Here is a 22,687-nt window from a genome sequence, read left to right as displayed (position 1 = left end):
ACTGGCCGTGTCGGCTTCTCACTTTTTGGATTTTAGAAGGGCATGACATGCCTATATCTGTGTCTCCCCCTCCTTTTACTCCTCCACCTCTTTACTTTTCGAATGACTTTATGTACTTGTCACTTTTCCATGTGTTAGTTATGTCTTCTGAGCAGTTTGTCAGCTTTTGGACACCTTTGAAGGTGTTTTCTATGTGTTTCTATGTGTTTTTGTTTGCCTGCCATTGGTCTTAACGGTGTTCGAAGGTGCTCAACGAACAGTTCGACGAACAGTTCGGCGACCACCAGGGTGTTCGACGAACCGAACTCGAACACTACGGGGGTGGCTCAACACTAATCATGAGTCATTCCAATCCTTCTCCATGATTTATTTTGCCCATAATTCTGGTAAAGGTTGATCTTAGTTTCATCTGTCCAAAGCATGCTTTTCCAGAACTGAGCTGGCTTCTTTATATGTTTGCAAAAGTTTAATCTGGCCTTTCTATTTTTAAGGCTGATTAATGGTTTGCACCTTGTGGTGACCCTTCTGCATTTGAACTCATGAAGTCTTCTCTTTATGGTAGGCTTAGATAGCAAAACACCTACTTCCTGGAGAGTGTTCTTCACTTGGGTGGAAGCTGTGGGTTTTTCATCACCATGAAAAGTATTCTGCGAACATCAACTACTGTTGTCTTTATTAGATGTCAAGGCCTTTTTGAGTTCCCAAGCTCACCAATGTATTTTTTCTTGTCTACAGAATGTACCAAACTGTTGATTTGGCCACTCCTAACACTTCTGCTATCTTTCTGATGGATTTCTTTTTTCTTCAGCCTATTGATAGTCTGTTTCACTTCTATTGAGAGCGCCTTTGACTGCATGTTGTGGGTTCACAGCAACAGCTTCCAAATGGAAATATTACACCTGGAATCAGCTACAAACCTTTTATCTACTCAATTGATGATGGGTTAATGAGCGAAAAGCCCACGCAGCCAATTGAAGAGCTTTTGAGATAATTGTTCAATTACTTTTGGTCCTTTTAAAAAGAGGCAGCTACATATTAAAGAGCTGTAATTCCCAAATCCTTACTCCAATTAGGATGTGAATACCCTCAATTTATAACTGAGTCTGCACTTTAAGCCCATACTGATAATTGTACAACTATCTCTTGAATTTGTATATTGTGAGGGACCAGCTCTGTGGTAGATGATGGTTCACACACAGGCATTCAGTGTGTTGTTTCAAAACAAACAGGTGGTTTATTAAATGCACATAAACCGTTTGGTTGAAAAAATAAAACAGCCTTGTCTTTGTACAAAAAAAATAACAGAACAAAAATGGAAAATAACCAGTCCATACAAAGCACGGGCTCACCCGTTTAAATGGTCAATCTTCACTCTCAGACTCCAGCAGGGGCTGAGCAGCACATACAAGGCCTCCTCACCTCGCAAACACACAGACCAAGTGAGACCGGACTAGCTTCCTTAAATCAGACATTCCAAGACCTGGACTGGAGGTAAGTGAGCAGCTTATCCCACCCAGCTCTTTCAGATGCCTTTAAAACATGGACCCATATTCTGGGCACATTAAAACATCTCTCAGCAAAATGTGTGCTGGAGCCTGCTTCTCCAGGTCCTATATCACCTCAGAGACACATACCTCCTGTCCACGACCTGTCAATATTTATATATTACTGTGTTGAAAAAAGGCTCCTGGGACACTTTGGAGAAATGGCTGTATCACTGGTTTCATGATCAAGTCAATGGAATGTCGAGTTGTTAGTGAACCTGCAATGCAGATTAGAGGTGTTCGGCTACCATACATATCCTTGTTGAATAATCTATTAATAAGTGACACTCATAGTAATCAAAATAGTGTAATTTCAGTACAGTCACAGAATACTTGTAGAACATCAATTCATCATAATGACATTTAAAACAATTTTAACTCCTAATGTATTTAATTTCCAAAGGTTATGATACAATCTACGATGAATGTATACTGTGTGCACATTTATTATGCAATTTGTATTTTTCATGATTCATTTTATTATTGAACAACTACAGAGGTATTGGTCAATAGAAAAGGTTAATAAACCTGAAACATGAATATATAAGAAAGTAAAAGTGTGGGTTTGTTTTTCTTAGGAGCGTATCTATGTGCGAATAATTATTATGCAACTAAATGAAAAACGTAAAGTTTCCCTTCTCAGTTGCTTATTTTCATCTGCTAAAGTGAGTATAATAACCAAACAACTCAAAATGTACAAAAATACATTGCTGACATTTCAAAAAATCAGTGACCAATATAGACACCCTTATTTGAAAGATAGTTATAAGACTTCCATTGATGGAGTCTGTCAGTTTCTTAAAAATCAACATTTTGGGCAGCACCAACCACAGTCTGCAATTCATTGTTTAGAGAGGTTTACTGTTTTCCCTATCTCCCATTAAAGAAGTGCAAACAAGTTCTCACTAGAGTTTAGCTCAGGTGAAGAAGAGACATTATTATTATTATTATTTATTATTATAGCACCATTTATTCAATGGCGCTTTACATGTGAAAGGGATATACATAGCACAAACAATTACAATAAATTTTGAACAATACAAGTTTGCGACTTGTACAGGAGGAGCGAGGACCCTGCCCGCGAGGGCTCACAACCTACAGGGGATGGGGGAGGATACAGTAGGTGAGGGTACAGCTGGCCGTGTAGCGGTACGCTGGAGCATGGGTTACTGCATTTTGTAGGTTTGTCAGAAGAGGTAGGTCTTCAGGTTCCTTTTGAAGGTTTCCACAGTAGACGAGAGTCTGATGTGTTGGGGTAGAGAGTTCCAGAGTAGGGGGGATGGATGGGAGAAATCTTGTATGCGATTGTGGGAAGAGGAGATAAGAGGGGAGTAGTGAAGGAGATCATTATTTTTTCATCTTAAAGGCCTTTATTGGCTAGCAAAGCAGTGGAGTATTCAATGCATGTAAAGGAGCATTATCCTGCATAAGAATAATGGATTTCTTGAAAGATGCAGACTTTTTTCTTTACCACTACTTGAAGAAAGTTTTTCTTCTAAAAATTAGCAGTAAGTTTGGGAGCTGATCTTGAGTCCATCTGTAAGCCAGGAAGGACAGGGCCCTCTCCCCTCTGTACCAGTCTGTCATTGTTAGTTCGTACATTGCAATCTATAGCTGTATTTTATATGTAACCCCTCTTCACATGTACAACACCAGAAATCAATGATGCTCTAAAAATAAATATTAATATTCTTCAAGGTCCAACTAGCTCATTTTTAATCCGACTAGCATTTAACTGATGCTGATACTAGATATTGATCCTGCCATGAGCTCATCCATCTGGTCCATCAACATTCGCTGTCATCTCTTCAGTCCATAATATCTTTGAAAAATTTGTCTTCAGTAGAGATGAGCGTTGTTCTACTCGAACTGTTCGCCAATCTCAAATTCGAGCTGTTTTGGGCGGTGTTCGAGCCGTTCGGCGAACACGAACAATTTGAGAAAAATTCGGCTGTTCGAGGTTATGTTCGATAACTGTTCGTGCACCAAAATCATAACTGGATTTTTTCTCAGTAATGATGAAAATTAATGTTAATACGCAGTTTGAGTGTACAGCGGGGTGGGGGGAGGGGCAGGGGATGGATCTCTGCAGGAACAATGAAGATCTCCATTTTTTTTTCTCTTTCCCGCATTTACAGTGGGGAGGTGCAATCTGTCAGCCTATCAGCAGCGCACACACGGAGCGAAGTGCTTTTTTTCACACAAGCAAGGGCATGTGTCATTGGCAGTGTATGTCACATGTCCTTGCCCTATAAGACCAAGCCATTTTCCCCGTCGCCACCATTTTCTCACTGCTGCAGCTGCGTGTTAGACGGCACCGCTGTTGCTGTGTGCGCTATACCTTGTTAATTTCAAGCCAATTTTCGCACAAATATACAGATAGCTTTTGAGTAGGGAATAGTTGTGATTGCAGTCCTTTTAAGGACTAGGTTACAGCATTTCCTACGACTTTTATCAGGGAGGTCTGTGCTCTTAAATAGATCGGTTGTGGGAGTAAAGAATAATTGTAATTGCAGTCCTTTTCAGGACTAGGTTACATGAGTTCCTATCAGTTTTTGCCAGGCAGGTCTGTGCCAGTGCTGTGCAAGTTTTTTTCACAGCATTTGGCTGAATCTAGCAAAGCTAATCCTTTTTGGCCTATTGCAGAGTGTGTTAGTCAGTGGAGTAGCCTATCTGTGTTGCAAGATATACCACCTGTGTATAGAATACCAATTTTTTTACTGCACCTAGTGAAGTAAAATCTTTTGGGCATAGCATCATTCTATTAGTCCATCTATACTGACCTCCATCAGGTTGCAAATTAAAACTAATTTTTATCTGCATCTACATTACCTCTGAAAAAATATTTGGGCTTCTAGCAGTGTGTGGGACTTGTTCTATTAGTCCATCTATACTGACCTCCATCAGGTTGCAAACTGAATATATTTTTTTCTGCATCTACCTCTGAAAAAATATTGGGCTTCTAGCTGTGTGTGGGTCTTGTTCTATTAATCCATCTATACTGACCTCCATCAGGTTGCAAACTGAATATATTTTTTTCTGCATCTACCTCTGAAAAAATATTTGGCCTTCTAGTAGTGTGTCGGACTTTCTCTATTAGTCCATCTATACTGACCTCCATCAGGTTGCAAATTAAAACTAATTTTTATCTGCATCTACAGTACCTCTGAAAAAATATTTGGGCTTCTAGCAGTGTGTGGGACTTGTTCTATTAGTCCATCTATACTGACCTCCATCAGGTTGCAAACTGAATATATTTTTTTCTGCATCTACCTCTGAAAAAATATTGGGCTTCTAGCTGTGTGTGGGTCTTGTTCTATTAATCCATCTATACTGACCTCCATCAGGTTGCAAACTGAATATATTTTTTTCTGCATCTACCTCTGAAAAAATATTTGGCCTTCTAGTAGTGTGTCGGACTTTCTCTATTAGTCCATCTATACTGACCTCCATCAGGTTGCAAATTAAAACGAATTTTTATCTGCATCTACAGTACCTCTGAAAAAATATTTGGGCTTCTAGCAGTGTGTGGGACTTGTTCTATTAGTCCATCTATACTGACCTCCATCAGGTTGCAAACTGAATATAGTTTTTTCTGCATCTACCTCTGAAAAAATATTGGGCTTCTAGCTGTGTGTGGGTCTTGTTCTATTAATCCATCTATACTGACCTCCATCAGGTTGCAAACTGAATATATTTTTTTCTGCATCTACCTCTGAAAAAATATTTGGCCTTCTAGTAGTGTGTCGGACTTTCTCTATTAGTCCATCTATACTGACCTCCATCAGGTTGCAAACTGAATATAATTTTTTTCTGCATCTAGCTCTGAAAAAATATTTGGCCTTCTAGTAGTGTGTCGGACTTTCTCTATTAGTCCATCTATACTGACCTCCATCAGGTTGCAAATTAAAACTAATTTTTATCTGCATCTACAGTACCTCTGAAAAAATATTTGGGCTTCTAGCAGTGTGTGGGACTTGTTCTATTAGTCCATCTATACTGACCTCCATCAGGTTGCAAACTGAATATAGTTTTTTCTGCATCTACCTCTGAAAAAATATTGGGCTTCTAGCTGTGTGTGGGTCTTGTTCTATTAATCCATCTATACTGACCTCCATCAGGTTGCAAACTGAATATATTTTTTTCTGCATCTACCTCTGAAAAAATATTTGGCCTTCTAGTAGTGTGTCGGACTTTCTCTATTAGTCCATCTATACTGACCTCCATCAGATTGCAAACTGAATATAATTTTATTCTGCATCTAGCTCTGAAAAAATATTTGGCCTTCTAGTAGTGTGTCGGACTTTCTCTATTAGTCCATCTATACTGACCTCCATCAGGTTTCAAATTAAAACTAATTTTTATCTGCATCTACAGTACCTCTGAAAAAATATTTGGGCTTCTAGCAGTGTGTGGGACTTGTTCTATTAGTCCATCTATACTGACCTCCATCAGGTTGCAAACTGCATATATTTTTTTCTGCATCTACCTCTGAAAAAATATTGGGCTTCTAGCTGTGTGTGGGTCTTGTTCTATTAATCCATCTATACTGACCTCCATCAGGTTGCAAACTGAATATAATTTTTTTCTGCATCTAGCTCTGAAAAAATATTTGGCCTTCAAGTAGTGTGTCGGACTTTCTCTATTAGTCCATCTATACTGACCTCCATCAGGTTGCAAATTAAAACTAATTTTTATCTGCACCTACAGTACCTCTGAAAAAATATTTGGGCTTCTAGCTGTGTGTGGGACTTGTTGTATTAGTCCATCTATACTGACCTCCATCAGGTTGCAAACTGAATATATTTTTTTCTGCATCTACCTCTGAAAAAATATTTGGCCTTCTAGTAGTGTGTCGGACTTTCTCTATTAGTCCATCTATACTGACCTCCATCAGGTTGCAAATTAAAAATAATTTTTATCTGCATCTACAGTACCTCTGAAAAAATATTTGGGCTTCTAGCTGTGTGCGGGACTTGTTGTATTAGTCCATCTATACTGACCTCCATCAGGTTGCAAATTGAATATATTTTTTTCTGCATCTACCTCTGAAAAAATATTTGGCCTTCTAGTAGTGTGTCGGACTTTCTCTATTAGTCCATCTATACTGACCTCCATCAGGTTGCAAATTCAAAATAATTTTTTTCTGCATCTAACCCAGCCAATAGTTTTGGCCTAATACCACAGTTTGGCCACTCAGCTCTGCTCGGTTACCATCCATTGTTTTTTTGAGCAAACAAATCCAGAGTTGTGAATTAGTTAACCACCAAAATGAGTGGAAAAAGGCCTGCTGCTGGTGGAAAGGGGAATAGGCGTGTTGGGAAGGGGAAAAAAGGTTGTGTCCGTGGGGTAGGTGTTAAAGCAACAGTAACATCTGCAGAAGAAAGACCATCTTCCAGCCAAACTAAAATGTCTACTTCTTTTAGCGGACAATGTGATAAGATCCCTTTCTTACGGCCACGCCAATCGCTACAAATTCCAGATGAGGCACAAAAACAGCAGGTGCTTCAACGGATATCAAGTGCTCCTTTAAGTGGGCTCTCCTCCACATCAACTTCAACATCACAAATACTCCAGTCCTCAAAGGTGTCACCCAAATCGCACTTGCTTCCTCACAGCTCCCAAATCTCCAGCTGCCCGTCTGAGTATGAGGTAGAACAGATGGTTGAGTCTGCAGAGCTGTTTACTCATACTATAGCCTGGGAATCAGAGGTCGACTCCAGCGCTTCTGTGAATCCAGACGAGGAAATGATCTGCACTGATGCCCAGAATCTTTATGAGTCGGATCCAGGACCAGACGCAGAAGGTTCTGACCATAATGTAGACCCTCATTCCCAAACTGTAACTCCTGTTGGTGGAGACAATGAGGAAGACGATGATAAGACTCAAATAACTGATTGGAGCGACAACTTTAGTTTTTTGTCAGGGCAGGAACAGGTTGGCTCTGAGGACGACGGGTGTGATAACGCACAGGGTGATGATGATGAGGTCGGAGATCCCACTTACTGTCAACCCACAGTCAGCCAAGAGATGAGGTCAGCAGAGGAGGTGGAGGAAGATGCTAGTGACGACGAGGTCAGGTTGCGCCTTCCTGGACAGAGACGTAGTACTGGAAGCACGTCAACAACTGCATCCTCAAACACAACTCTGCCTCTCACCACTAGTCGTGGTGGCTCTTCAGGTCGCATGGGTGCTAAGCCTTGCATAGCCTGGGCATTTTTTCAGATCGATAAAGATGACCCAACTCATGTTATCTGTAACATTTGTCAGCAAAAGCTAAGTAGAGGCCAAAAAATATATAGTTTGAGTACTTCATGCATGAACCGGCACATGGACATGAAGCATAAGTTGCAGTGGGAAGCTCAGTGTGCTACAATGCGGCCTAGCCGGCCGGGCCAACCACCGTCTGCCATATCTTGTGCATCCGCGGCCTCTTCATCCTCTGTGACTGGGGGGACAGCAGTCACACCTGTTTTGGGGCGCAGACCTGCCACCTCTTTACCCGCAACAGCCAGCGTGATTGGCAGGTCATCATTTTCTTTGGAGGTGGTAACACCAGCTGGTGTTGAGCGCTGTCCGACATCGATAGCACCACCTTTGGATGAAGGCAACCTAACATGTCCACCTGCATCTTCCTCACAGACCGGCAGTTTGCCGGGGACACCCTTATCAACCCCGTCTAAGCACCATAGCCAGCCCTCGGTCCCTCAGATGTGGACAAGTAAAAGACCATTTCCTCCTAGCCATGAGAAAGCTAAGAGGTTGAATTTCACCATCTGCAAGCTCTTGGCTACAGAAATGCTGCCTTTCCGCCTGGTGGACACAGAGGATTTTCAAGACCTTATGTCCGTCGCAGTGCCCCAGTACCAGATGCCCAGTCGGCACTACTTCTCAAAGAAAGGTGTGCCTGCGCTCCACCAGCATGTCGCACACAACATCACCGCTTCTTTGAGAAACTCTGTGTGTGACAGGGTGCATTTCACCACAGACACTTGGACGAGTAGGCATGGACAGGGGCGTTACATGTCGCTGACTGGGCACTGGGTAACTATGGTGACAGCAGGACAAGGGGCTGCTGTCCAAGTCTTGCCGTCCCCACGAGTTGTGCGTCAATCCTCTTTATGTTAAAGTTCCTCCACTGCTTCTGCCTCCTCAACCTCCTCTCGGTCTTCCACCTGCACCCAAAGCCTGTCTGGTCATGCCACAAGCTTTCTAACTGCGCAGAAGGGATCCTGCACACCTCCTTACTATGCTGGCAGTAGGGCTCAACGTCATCAGGCGGTTTTTACATTGAAATGTCTGGGAAATGTGAGTCACACAGCTGAGGAGTTGTGGTCAGCTCTGGAGAACCAATTTCATGAATGGTTGTCTCCACTGGACCTGAAACCAGGGAAGGCCGTGTGCGACAATGCTGCAAACCTGGGTGCGGCCCTTCGCCGGGGCAATGTCACACACGTGCCTTGTATGGCTCACGTGTTGAACCTGGTTGTCCAGCAATTTTTAGCCCACTATCCCAGACTAGATGGCCTTCTGCAGAGGGCACGGTCGCTGTGTGCTCACTTCCGCCGTTCGCATCCCGCAGCTCAGCGACTTACATCTCTACAGAAGTCGTTGGGCCTGCCACTTCACCGGCTAAAATGCGATGTGCCTACCCGGTGGAATTCAACTCTGCACATGTTGCAGCGACTGTGGCAGCACCGACAAGCCCTGGTGCAATACGTTCTGACGTATAGCCTGGGCCAACGAGATTCAGAGGTGGGGCAAATCACGCTGGAGGAGTGGTCTCAGATCAGGGACCTATGCACCCTTCTGCACAGTTTTTAAATGGCGACGAAGATGTTTAGTGCTGACGATGCCATTATCAGCATGACTATTCCGGTGATTTACATGCTGGAGCACATGTTAAACAGAATTCGGAGTCAGGTGGTGGCACAAGAGGAGGTGGAGGAAGTAGAGGAGGAGGAGTTGTATGCGGAAGGGCTAACATCTGCAAGGTCCAGAAGGTCGGCAGCACCAAGGCGGCAGGCATGTGAGGGTGGGGGAGATGGTTTTACCAGGGCGCATGGTAGCAGCCAAACTAGTGAGGAAGGTGCAGGAGCCCAGGAAGAAGTGGAGGACGAACTGATGGAAGACTCATCAGATGAGGGAGACCTTGATCACATTTCTGTTGTGCGAGGTTGGGGGGAGAGGACAGAGGAAGGAAGCATGATTGTTACCTCGCCACCAACACAACAGGGACTTGGTGCTCCTGGATGCGCAACACACATGAGTGCCTTCTTGCTGCACTACCTGCAACATGACCCTCGAATTGTGAGAATTAGAAATAATCCTGACTACTGGGTTGCCACACTGTTAGATCCCCGGTACAAAAGTAAATTTGCAGAAATTATTCCTGCCATAGAAAGGGATGCACGCATGCAGGAGTATCAGCAGAGACTGTTGCAGAATCTTACATGTGCTTTTCCACAAAATACCAGTGGTGCACGTAGTGAATCTCACAGTTCCAACTTGCCAACCGTGGGACCGTCAAGTGTTCAGCACTCAAACCGTAACAGAACCACAGTATCTGCTGGTAACATCAATTTTGCGGAATCATTTCACCACTTTTTTAGCCCATCCTTTGCAAGGCCACAGGAGACAAGAAGTCTGACACATAGTCAACGCCTAGAGACGATGGCACAGGAGTATCTCCAAGTAAACATTGAAGCCACGACTGTGTCACTGGACCCTTGCTCTTTTTGGGCTTCCAATCTGGATAAATGGCCGGAGCTAGCCACTTACGCCTTGGAGATCTTGTCATGCCCCGCAGCCAGGGTTCTGTCTGAACGTGTGTTCAGTGCTGCTGGTGGTGTGCTGACAGATAAGCGCACGCGGCTCTCCACTGATAATGTAGACAGACTCACGTTCATAAAGATGAACAAATCATGGATCCGAAACGACTTTTCTACCCCTGTGTCATCCTGGGGAGAGTAAAAGCTTGATGATTGGTTAAAATCACCCTACCAAACGTTTTAAGCTTTCAAATTACTAATCATGTTTATCTGTATCTTGACTGGAAAATAATTTGGGCTTTGTAGCAGTGTGCAGCACTGATCCTATTAGGCCATCTATAATAAGCTCCACCAGATTTAAAATTAAAAATAATTTTTAGCTGCATCTAGCCCGGAAAATAATTTTGGGGCTCCGAGATGCGCAAGACACATAAGTGCCTTCTTGCTGCACTACCTGCAGCATGACCCTCATATTGTCAGAATTCGAAGTAATCATGACTACTGGGTTGCCACACTCTTAGATCCCCCAAACTTTTCGATCAACCTTTACATTTTAATAAAGACCAAAAAAATGGTCATTTTTGAAATTATAATCATTAGCAGGTTGTTAGAAACTGAAATCAAACAGTTTTCAACTCAAAACTTTATTCTAGGTGATGTTACATTTTCACATAGGACCCCTTGTTCGAAAGGAGCTTCTGAACTCTCTCGTCCATTGAATTTGTCAGGTTTTGGATGGTTTCTGCTTCAATTGTTTTGCATGAGGACAGAATACCTTCCCAGAGCTGTTGCTTAGATGTGAACTGCCTCCCGCCATCATAGACACTCCTTTTAATGATGCTCCAAAGGTTCTGAATGGGGTAGAGGTCAGGGGAGCATGGGGGTCACACCATAAGTTTGTCCCCTTTTATGCCCATATCAGCCAGAGATGCAGATGTTTTATGTGCAGCATGAGATGGTGCATTATCATGCAGAAAAATGATCTTGCTGTGAAATACACGGTTCTTCTTCTTGAACCATGGCAGGAAGTGCAGTTTGAGAAAATCCACATACATTATGGAGTTCATCTTTAGCGCCTTCAGGGATCCTAAAGGGGCCGACAATCTCTCTCCCCATGATTCCAGCCCAAAACATTACTCCACCTCCTCCTTGTTGGCGCTGTAGCCGTGTTTGCGTGGGGTGTCCATCAACCAGCCATCCTCCACTCCATCCATCTGGACCATCGAGCGCTGCACGGCACTCATCCGTGAACAAAACAGTTTTGAAATCAGTCTTCATGTAATGTTTGGCCCACTGGAGCCGTTTCTGCTTGTGTGAAGTGGATAGAGGAGGTCGACAGGATGGCGTATGCACAGCTGCAAACCTCTGAAGGACCCTGCATCTTGTTGTTCGGGGGACGTTGGAGGCACAAGCAGCTTCAAAAACTTGTCTGCTGCTATGACAAGGCTTTTTTGCCGCTGCTCTTTCAACCTGACGTAATTGCCTGTAGGAAAGAGTCCTCAATTTGCCCTTATCAGCACGCACACGTGTGTACTGTGAATCAGCTACATACTTCTTGATTGCCAAGACACTTCATCCTGATCATCGCACAATGTTGATTGTAGTCATGCCTTGACCTAAACACTCCACAATTTGTTGCTTCTCAGCAGCCGACACATCCTTTTTCTTTCCCATTTTGGCAGAAACTGTAGGCTGCTTAATAATGTGAGAGAGCCTTCTTAAGTAGTCTTGCCTTTCATTGGACACACCTGCCAAACTAATTAGCACAGGTGTCTGCAATTGCTTACAGTGATATAAAGAGCCCTGACACACATCACCATCAATGAGTTTAACTGACAAATAAACAAATTCTTCCCTTATCACTCCTAAACACTTTTTGCATAATAATTTGGAACGCGGTGTACATGTGCTTTTCCACAAAACACCAGCGGTTCATGTAGTGAATCTTACAGTTCTAACTTGCCAACCGTGGTCTGTATGGAATTGTTCAATAAAGGGCCCAAAATTAAGATAACATAGATGGGAGAGGTCTCTATGAATAGGAATTCCTAAGTATTTGATACCCTGTGAGGGCCAGGCAAAGGGAAATTTGGACTGGATGGAATCCTATATGGATTTGGGGAGGGAGACATCGAGGGCCTCAGACTTCGCTGCATTGATTTTAAAATTTTACCATGTAACAAAGTGATCTATTTCAGCCATAACAGCATGGATGGATATATGTGATTGAGTGATATATACTAGGACATCATCAGCAAATAGAGAGCACTTGTACTCGGTGCCTCCCACCTCAATCCACCTAATATTGGGGTTATGGCGAATTGATGAGAGCAGGTGCTCCGTCACTAGGATGTATAAGAGAGGGGACAGAGGACATCCCTGCCTTGTCCCATTGGTGATTGTGAAAGGTGATGAAAATGTTCTGACGCACCCCCTGGGCCTTGGGACACCCGGAGCCGGACCCTTTTTGGTGGATGCTGGTGGTTGTAGTCTTCGTGGCGGCGACCCGGTTCCGTGGCTCAGGGCGGTCAAACCAGTGGCGGAACTATTTATGTGGTTTTGATGTTTAAATGTCCGACTACGCCACCCGTGGATTGCGGTCAGAGTGAACCGCCGCTACAGGGCAGACCGCTGAGGCTGGTGATGTGTGTGCAGCAGAGCGTAGCATAACTCCCCACGGGAGGAGTATAGCCTCAGGGCAGTGTATGCGGAGGATGGGGTGATGGTGCAGGGCAGCAGCAGTAATGACACGGAGTCAGTGATGCAGTCCAGGGCCTTTACTCACAGTTCTTATTATCCAGACCACGTCTGCAGGTAACGGCTGCCCACGTCGTACTGTGCTCACCAGGTGAGGGGCTCAGACAACTCCCAGATAACTTTGGAGCACTTCACATGACCCCCTTTGTGTGTCCTTTGTCTGGCCTTTCTTACCAACACTTCTGTCCGGCTGCCTCGGGCCTCCTCTTGGTAAACTTGGCGCCAGTTTCCCTGACCCTATGTGGTGCCTTCCTAGCGGGTGTAGCGAGGGGCTGCGCCACATAAAATGTCAGAGCCTCCGGTTTCTAGCTGAGGGTCGTTTCCTGCCTCCACTAGTTCGGGGACCGGTCTCCCCCTTTGGCCTGACCCCTCCACGCAGGTGGATTCGGGCGTGCGGTGGCGACTCGCCCGTCCGCACCCCTGGGATCCCTTCATTCCTCGTTCCTGGAGCCTTCTCCGCTCCTCTTCCTTCCTTCTCCCTCTTCCAGGCCTGGGCCTCTGTTACTTGGCCCGCCTCCGGAGCAGAGCTCATGCAGAGCCCCTGCTCCCTGCCACTTCTGCTCAGACTTCTCTGCACTGAACTAAGATGGTGCCCACCTTTTATACTCCCTTCTCAATGCACCCAGGAACTGCTTCCTCCCTGCTCCTGCACTACAGGGTTCCCCTTCCTCAGTGTTCCCTCCCCCCACTCCAGCCAGGGACAGGGACTGTCGTGCCCATCTCAGGGGCATATTGGTCGCCCTGCCCCACGGCAATGTGGTGTAATGCATGCAGGTGTCGGGTCCTGATCCACACTCCATCCTTACCTGAGAGTGAGATATCACACCTCTGGGTGAGGTGCAATACGTCTGTAGCAACCGAGCCCTCAGGGTGCTACAGTTCCATTTATCTTCAGCCTAGGTGACGTATTGCGATACAGGGCCGTGATTTTGGCTATAAAAGGGTCCCCTAGACCCCTACCCCAAGCTTTTTAAGAGAATCATATATGGCGTGCCAGGAGACTCTATGGAATGCTTTCTCAGCATCCAACGAGAGTATCTAATTACAAATTTTTAACTGCATCTAGCCCAGGAAATACTTTGTGCCTAGTAGCAGTGTCTGCTAGTCAGCGGATTATCCCGGCTGTTAAGCAAGCTACACCACCTGTAGTTTAGACACTTAATTTTTTCAAAGGAAATGCTTCGGGACCATGGGATACTCAGTGAAGAGCATCAGGAGGCACCCCAAGGCATAGGGGCTGGGACTGGCAGTAGGATGCCTTGCGGTGGACAGCCGAGCTCGATCCTTATAAAAGCTTTTTAACTGCAGCAGCTTTAGTGGACGCTACTGGAGCTGGAATTACGCGGCTGCTGGCATGAGACTTGCCCTCCAATAGATCCTTGTAAATGGATTTAAAGTGTATTCATTCAAATTAGAGAGACAATTTAAATTAAAAAGCTTAGAGCTGCCTCCACCACAGGGGGGCTCGCTCGACCCACCAGCGGACAGGCACCAGTATTGGGAGAGGGGGGCTGGCCATCAGGGTTCACCGCGGCTCTGGCACAAACCCGGCGACACGGAGGTGGCACGGGCAGGAGCGGACTGGCCGTGTCGGCTTCTCACTTTTTGGATTTTAGAAGGGCATGGCATGCCTATATCTGTGTCTCCCCCTCCTTTTACTCCTCCACCTCTTTTATTTTCGCATGACTATATGTACTTGTCACTTTTCCATGTGTTAGTTGTGTCTTCTGAGCAGTTTGTCAGCTTTTGGACACCTTTGAAGGTGTTTTCTATGTGTTTCTATGTGTTTTTGTTTGCCTGCCATTGGTTTTAACGGTGTTCGAAGGTGTTCGACGAACAGTTCGACGAACAGTTCGGCGAACACACGGGTGTTCGACGAACCGAACCGAACTCGAACACTACAGGGGTGGCTCAACACTAGTCTTCAGTTATTTCTTACCCAGAGTTTATATCTCAACTTCAGAGTCTTGTTCAGTGGTGGTCGGGTTTCAGCCTTTCTTACCTTGGCCATGTCTCAGAGCACTGAACACCTTGTACTTCTAGGCACTCCAGGAAGGTGGCAGCTCTGTAATATGACAGCACTGGAGGATGATGGGATCCTGGTAGCTTCATGTTTGATTCTTCTAAAATCTTTGGCAAAGTGCATCTGACAGTTTTTTTACTTTTAAGAGTCAATTAAATCTCATTTTTGACCTTTTTGCCTGAGGAAAACAAACTGACTAATAATTCTGTACACCTTGATAAAGAGTGTTGATTTCTTTAGGCCACACACAGCCTCTCTTATTACACAAATACAAATCACCTGATCTGCTTCATCCAATAAGCATTCAAATGTATACAACACAGAGATGGAAAATATGCATAAAAATGATGATATAGTCAAAATACTCACAAGAATTAAAGCACCTTAATAGGGCTAATATCAGTGGCACAATTAGAAAGTACTTTGAAAGGAACTCTTTTCAGCCTTCTCTTAAAGAGTTATTCATACATTTTCACAATAAGACCCTTAGATGATAACTCGTGGTCATCTCAACTGATGAAGGGACATCTTGGATAATAAGGTATACATGATTATCAGCTTTAAATGCCTGCACAATTTTAAAATAATAAAGTCTTTGTTACTCAAATTATACTTTCATTGTATTTCATTAAAACGAAGGACAGACCCTTCACTGAGTATCTGTCCTTTCCTTTCCCCAAAAGAAGGATCTATATTATTAATCTCTTTTAAACAAAGATTATGCCAAACTAGAAATATTATAGTTTTTCTTAACTCTACTTCAAATGTTATGAACAAGATGAAATGAGGACATTATTTATTAAAAATGCCAGACTACAGCAACTAAAGTATGTTTTTACATACTATGAATCTAAGGAATTTAAGTTGTTCTTAACAATAGCAGATTTCCTATAGAATAACAGAGATTTACGATGGCCAGCAGGAAAATAAGAAAATAGATCAGGCAACATCAATCCATTCTGATTGCATAGAAATAGCATATAGATAAATGTAAGTCTCGGCTGCCTGCCCCTCCAGCCAATTTCTCTACACAGTCCATAAAATATCTTCTTGGAATTCCAACCTAAGTCATTTAAAGTATATAAAATCAACGGAAGCAAACATATCCTAATTAGAGCAATCCGGCCCCACTCTCCCATTCCCCTATAGACAATGATAATTTTTTTCATAATGAGATTTTCTTACATACATTATCTGATAAAAGGAGTAATATTCAATCTGATAAAATCCCTAACTGCAGAAACTTTCAAACCATGATATTTAGGAGAGCAACCTGAACTAACCACTGAGATATTCCTTCTTACATAGTTGCCCAAATTATCAACAGCAGGGTTGGACAGGCCCAGAGAGACAGCAGAGCATTCTGGGTCCTCAGCGGACTAACGAGCAGGATGTAGAGGGGGCCCGCGGTAATTGGGCTTGTGCAGATGAATGTGTGTCCTCGGACTCACATTCAGTTGAAATGTATTGTGGTACAGAAAGCCACCAGCTTCCTGCACCGCAATAATTAATATGGCAGGTGGCCTATTAGAGGCTGGCAGCTGATTCCAGTTTGTCTGTCTTCGTCGGGTCATGACAGTGACGTACATATTGGCCAAGTCACCAAGTCATCCTTGAAAACATGCCCATTCTCTTTTGATTGACTGCTCCAGAGTCTGGTGAAGTCAAAGCACATATCTTTGAAATGCCTTACTTGACATGCCTTGACCTTGGGCAGGAATGGCAGACTCTGGACTGGTGTGTGGTAAAAATTGACTTCAGCTCAAGATGCATGACAGAAATCTTCTGTGCCTGGACCATAAAAGAGCAGGATTTTGTACACTTCTGCGCTGACATGCTCAGTCAGTGGAGCAATCAAAGGGAATGGCCTTCCTTCTAAGGATGACCCAGTGACTCAGCTGGAATACTTTATTGCCCAGATGATCCAAAGGTAACCATTTTACACATGAAGGCAAATTTTTAAAGTGTTTGTCCACTACTGGGCAACCCCAGATTCAGTATTTCAGAATACCATATAAAACAAAAACTGTGTATACTTACCTCCCACAGTCGTGGCATTCCTGCAATGTCAGTGCCGCTGTTACTGGAGTGGGACACAAGATTATAGTATCATATGCCCATTGCAGGCAATGAACACTGCAGCTCATCAAAATTCTGTCAGAGTGGATGTCCTCTCTGATACAATGGTAAAGTCTGTGGTGGGCACATGACACAAAAATGTCACATTACTCTCCTAGGACAGCGATGCTAACATCGCTGGTATGGCAATACTGTGGGATATGAGTAGAGACTGGTCTTATTTTGTATGGGGCCCTGAAGGTAATTAGTTAATTAAGCTTGGGTTTGTCAGTAGTGGATAACCCCTTTAAAGTGAACCTGTCCGCTAACTAACCCCCTTAAACCACCACTATGACGTTATTGCATCCTATTTCTACATTCTAACAAGCCTCTGTTGGTGGCTTAATATTGATGATAATTTTATTTATATAGTGCCAAAATATTCTGCAGCACTTTACAATTAAAGGGAACCTGTTGCTCGCTGGCCTCCAGCTGTAATCGATGTGAATAATGCCTTCTGCGGCATCCACATAACCGGGCGAAATCTTGCGCCTACGCATTTTGCTCTTGCCCTATTGCGGGCAGTGCCGAAAACATAAGTGTGCATATTAGATAAAGTACCTATATTCATTTTATAATATAATCTTTACATTCCAAATTCCAAAACCTCATTAGTGGTAGAAAAGTCTTACATATAATCCTTAACTTAGCTGGAAAAATTGTAGCATATTTAATATCAAGTGTTTTTAAACATTTTTAACATCAGCAAATTTAAGTCTGTGTAAGTCTCTGCTTCTGCATCTCTGCAGCATAATCAGCAAAAACCATAACCTTGCTAACACTAAATTCCAATTGAATATTTTTGCTTGTTTGAAAATGCGATGAACCCTTTCAATTAAATTAGAATAAAGCTATATGCATCAAATGTATCAACAAACCAATTATGTATAAAGGAAACGGTAGATTTGCCTTCAACTCCTTCCTGAAAAATACAAGACATGCCTTTGGTGCAACATGTGCAGTCTAACATGTTCCCGAAAAATAAGGTAACTGTGATTGAAATCTCAAAATGTTTGAATTGACATGAAACTGAAAATTTCAGGAAATTCGGCTCAAACTCATTCCACTCATTTCTATTGTATTCTACTGTATGTTTCATAGTGTGTCAATAAATCAGAATGCTAAATAAGAAGCTGACATACAACAATATATCACGTATTCATAACAGATGTGCAGAATAATCCTTGACGGTCATTCTGTCATCTTGACATCACAATGAAATGACTTTTGCCATCCCACATGACTGCATGAGGTGACAAAACATCATGATATCAGAATACATATTGAAACTGAGCAAGAAGTGCCCTAGAAAAGTGAAGAGGGCAGAGGCGGATCTAGGTTTTCCAGCACTCAGGGCAAAAATTCAGTTTAGTGCCCCCTTCAATACACAGCTTAAGCAATTTCAGTAGTCCCCATTTGACCACTCATATATGATTTGCATACTTACAGTCACATGCCGACTAGCTTCTCTTCTTGATTGTTTGAATATTCAGCAAAAATCTGCAGCCCCTGATTCATTGAGAGAAGCAAGTCGGCACATGCTCGTAAGTATGAAAATGCATATGAGTGGTTATATGATGACTGCTGAAACTGGCAAACAGAGCTGAATCTTGACAGTGAGTATATTACATGGTGTTAGGATTAGACATGCTTAATTTTAAAATTTAAGGGGATGTCCAAGTTCATGATGAAAGTCTGCAGTCATTCAATGTGACTGTATACTTCTGAATCCTCACAGCTCGTGTTCTACATGATGTCAGGATTCTCCCATGCTTACTGCAAGAGCGGCTGGTCATGTGACAGCAAGTATCCAATTTGCATACTTCCAGCCACTTTCCAACTTGACGGCATGGCCTCGCTCTATACAAGTGAACTGAGCGAGGCAGTGCACGTCTAGTCGGCACATGACCGCATGTATTCATATCACATTCTTACAGTTAAGTAACCTCTCGCTCTCACTGCCAACACTGGAGAATCCAGAATGTGTGGGGTGAGACTGCTATAAGGATTAAAAAGTCTGCAGTAAATCACATAGAGTAACTGCAGACTTTCATCCTAAGACTGAAAACCTCTTTAATGCTCCTTACAAGGATATGTAGTAACACTTAACTTGTCCGAAGATACAATGTTTTATTAACATGGTAATATATATCACACAATCTTGCAAGTTATAGATTGTTACGTGTGTACAGGATCAGAACCAATAGCAGCAAAGGAATACATCACCAGAACCATCAGGCATACAGAAATACATCACCAGAACCACCAGCTGTACAGAAATACATCACTAGAACTCCTATTAGTATTGAAATACACTGCCAGAACCACCATTGGTACAGAAATGCATCACCAGAGCCACCATCGGTACATGAATGCTTTACCAAAACTAAAAATCAGTACACAAATATAGCACCAGAACTATCATTGGTACATGAATACATCACCAGAACCAGTACCAGTATATGAATACATTATCAAGTTTAGCAAACACAATCAATTGTAATGTCAGGTTAGTCCCATATACAATTGTATCACATGAACCTACAATTCCCGCTATGACCTTAATGACGGTAAGACTTATTGGTGCCTTGTAGTGTTGAGTGAGTATGTTCTATTAACCCTTTCGTCGAGTATGCTCGGGACGAGCTCCGAGTATTTATAGCTGCTCGGTGATAAGGTTAAATCGCTCCCGTGTGCATGATTTGCGACTGTTTGACAGTTTTATTACATGTGAGGAATGTCTATTTCTTACACATTCCTCCCATGTAATAAAGCTGCCAAACAGTTGCAAATCATGCACACGAGAGTGATTTAACCTTATCACTGAGCAGCTATAAATACTCAGAGCTCGGCCCGAGTATACTCGGACAGAACATACTCGCTCAAACCTAGTGCCTTGTCCTCTGATTGGAGTTGTTCTTTTTCTTTTCTTCTCTATAATCACCAGAAGCCATGATGACTTTTCACATCCACGGCTCGTCTCTGCAGACTTCCATATTCTCTGGCTTTCTGCAGCACAGCCTGATATAGTCACACAGTCCCCCCATGCTTCCCCATCTCTATGTTTTCCCATTTAAAGTAAGCCACCACCATTAAGGCATTTTTCTACAGCTTACTGGAATGCTGTAAAAAGTCTTCAGTCCAGATCCCAAAAAAAGACCTTTTATTGTACTTATAGATGAGGCGGTCTGGTCCAATGGGCATCTCTCATCTTGATCTGGCGCCTTCTCTTTTCTTGTGATTGCCGTCCTACTTCCCCGCTTCATGTGGATGGCCCGTCCTACTTCATCCACACAGTGACCGCCATCACGCTCATGTGCAAGCACACTTTTCACTGATCCACCAAGGGCAGGGCTCAGCACTGTAATGTGCATGCGCCCAGAAAGGCCAAAGATCGCCAATGACCCAGAAGTAAAGCCAGCACATGTGTGCTTTGCCCTGGTCTCAGCAAAATGGGGAAATATTTTCCTGCTTCTGATAGGGAATCCAAATTGACTTTTTATTAGCATAAGTTTTGTTACTTGGTCTGCGAAGCTTTTGCCAGCCATTGACTGATCCTGCTGCGATCCCCCAGACACAACCCCCCACATGTGCCAGCTTTTGGACAGCAGCCACAATAGTTAAATTGTATTTAATATAATGGACCAGATGTTTTAGCTGCCATTGCAGCAGCCTGTCATGCTTCTAGAAATCAAGACAAACAGGCTGAACAGACAGATACAGTGGTAGCTACACTGTGTCCTTTCTCTGGCAGAAACATTGAGCCCCTATTTCATGGACTTGTGGCTTAGTAGATTGGACAATGGGCAAAAAGTGACCCAGGTTTCCAGGGGTGTACTGTCACTAGCATTCTACATGATAAGCAATCACAATGAAAGCCTGGATATATTACCAGATCATGGAATAGGGGCTATGTGTTGTAGAATCACATGTTTTATTAATATAGTTAAGAAGAAAATTTTGCACTGATTCCAACTCATTCTCTTGACAGTATGTTTACAGTGGTTCAATCCAAAACAGATACTTTGAATGAGTAGATTCACTCACCAAATGTTCTCCCTATTATAGCTTTTGCTTTTCTCCTCTATCTTTCTAACTTATAAATTTTTCTCTTTACATCTTTTTTTCCTCCTTTTTTAATTCCTAATTTCCTACAACTCACGTTTTTGTATCTATTAAGACATACATTTATGCATGATATTAGGATGAAAAAACCTAGTATACACGAATATTCATGGAAGAAAAAAAACACTGCAGTAACCATGAAGCCAAATTATATCTATTTCCTCTATTTAAAAGAAGCTCGCACACAAATATGGCGTTTTAAGCAGTATCAGCCATTAATTAGTCCTATACTAACGTATCAGCCCTTACACTGATTTAATATAATACCTGCTAATGTGTTTAACCTATGCTATTGTTTTAACTTAATGTTCCTGGGTTTCTGTAGTGTCGGCGTCCCTGCCTCCTGCTAGGCAGAGACACCGCTCCTCTCACCTCCCTGCTCCGTCCTCGGCGTCCTCTTCCCACGCTGCGGGCAGCGCTCGCCGCTTCCCGGGCACTGTGCTTAGGGCGCGTGCGCGCGCGCTCCCTCTCTCTTAAAGGGGCCGCGCGCACCATCCTTAGGAGTCCCAGGCCAATTGCCGGTGGAGCTCCCATATATAAGGCACCTCCTCCAAAATGGAGGTGCCCGACCAAAGTTGTTGCAAAGCCTTTCACCTCTGCTTCAGCCCTCAGGTCCCGTTGCCAGTCTGCTTTCCAGCTCTGTCTACCTGCTTGCATTCCTGCGGTCCGATAGTCTGTCTACCTGCATCCGCCAGTCTGTCTATGGACCAGTCCGCCTGCGGATCAGGAAGCACTTGCCTGATACCTGCCTGATACCTGCCTGATACCTGCCTGTTACCTGCCTGTTACCTGCCTGATACCTGCCTGATACCTGCCTGATACCTGCCTGATACCATCTTGAGACCACCTGCCAGCCAGCCGAGAGACTCTTACCCGCTCACCTGGGAGCGCTCACTTGCTACCAGCCAGCTAGCCTACCTGGAGGCTCTGCCGTCACTTGCCGTGACCACCTGCCAGCCAGCCAAGAGACTCTTACCCGCTCACCTGGGAGCGCTCACCTGCTACCAGTCTGCTAGCCTACCTGGAGGCTCTGCCGTCACTTGCCGTGACCACCTGCCTGTCTAGAGACTCTTACCCTGCTGTCACTTGCCGTGACCACCTGCCTGTCTAGAGACTCTTATCCTGCTGTCACTTGCCGTGACCACCCGCCTGTCAAGAGACTGTTCCCATCACTTGCCGTGACCTCCTGCCCTTCTACCCAGAGACTGTTCCTGTCATTTGCCGTGACTACCTGCCCGCCTTCCCTGGGAGCCACCCGCTTCCTTACAAGGACTGCCCTTTGTATAGTAGCTCAGAGGTTCCATCTCCCAGACCCGTTACAGTTTCCAATGCAACATTTGTAAAATGGC

The 22,687-nt window shown here is 43.8% G+C and overlaps 1 protein-coding gene across 6 annotated transcripts in view; it reads right to left on the bottom strand.

The window, feature by feature from the left end:
- The window catches only part of MLIP (muscular LMNA interacting protein), a 441,771-nt gene that overhangs the window by 315,092 nt on the left and 103,992 nt on the right, over window positions 1–22,687 (bottom strand). The window lies entirely within an intron of this gene.

This window comes from Phyllobates terribilis, unplaced genomic scaffold (genome assembly GCF_046119375.1).
Source record: "Phyllobates terribilis strain yellow unplaced genomic scaffold, ASM4611937v1 Scaffold_3__8_contigs__length_932513732, whole genome shotgun sequence".
NCBI classification, from domain to species: domain Eukaryota; kingdom Metazoa; phylum Chordata; class Amphibia; order Anura; family Dendrobatidae; genus Phyllobates; species Phyllobates terribilis.
This window is presented reverse-complemented; position numbering and strand designations above follow the sequence as displayed.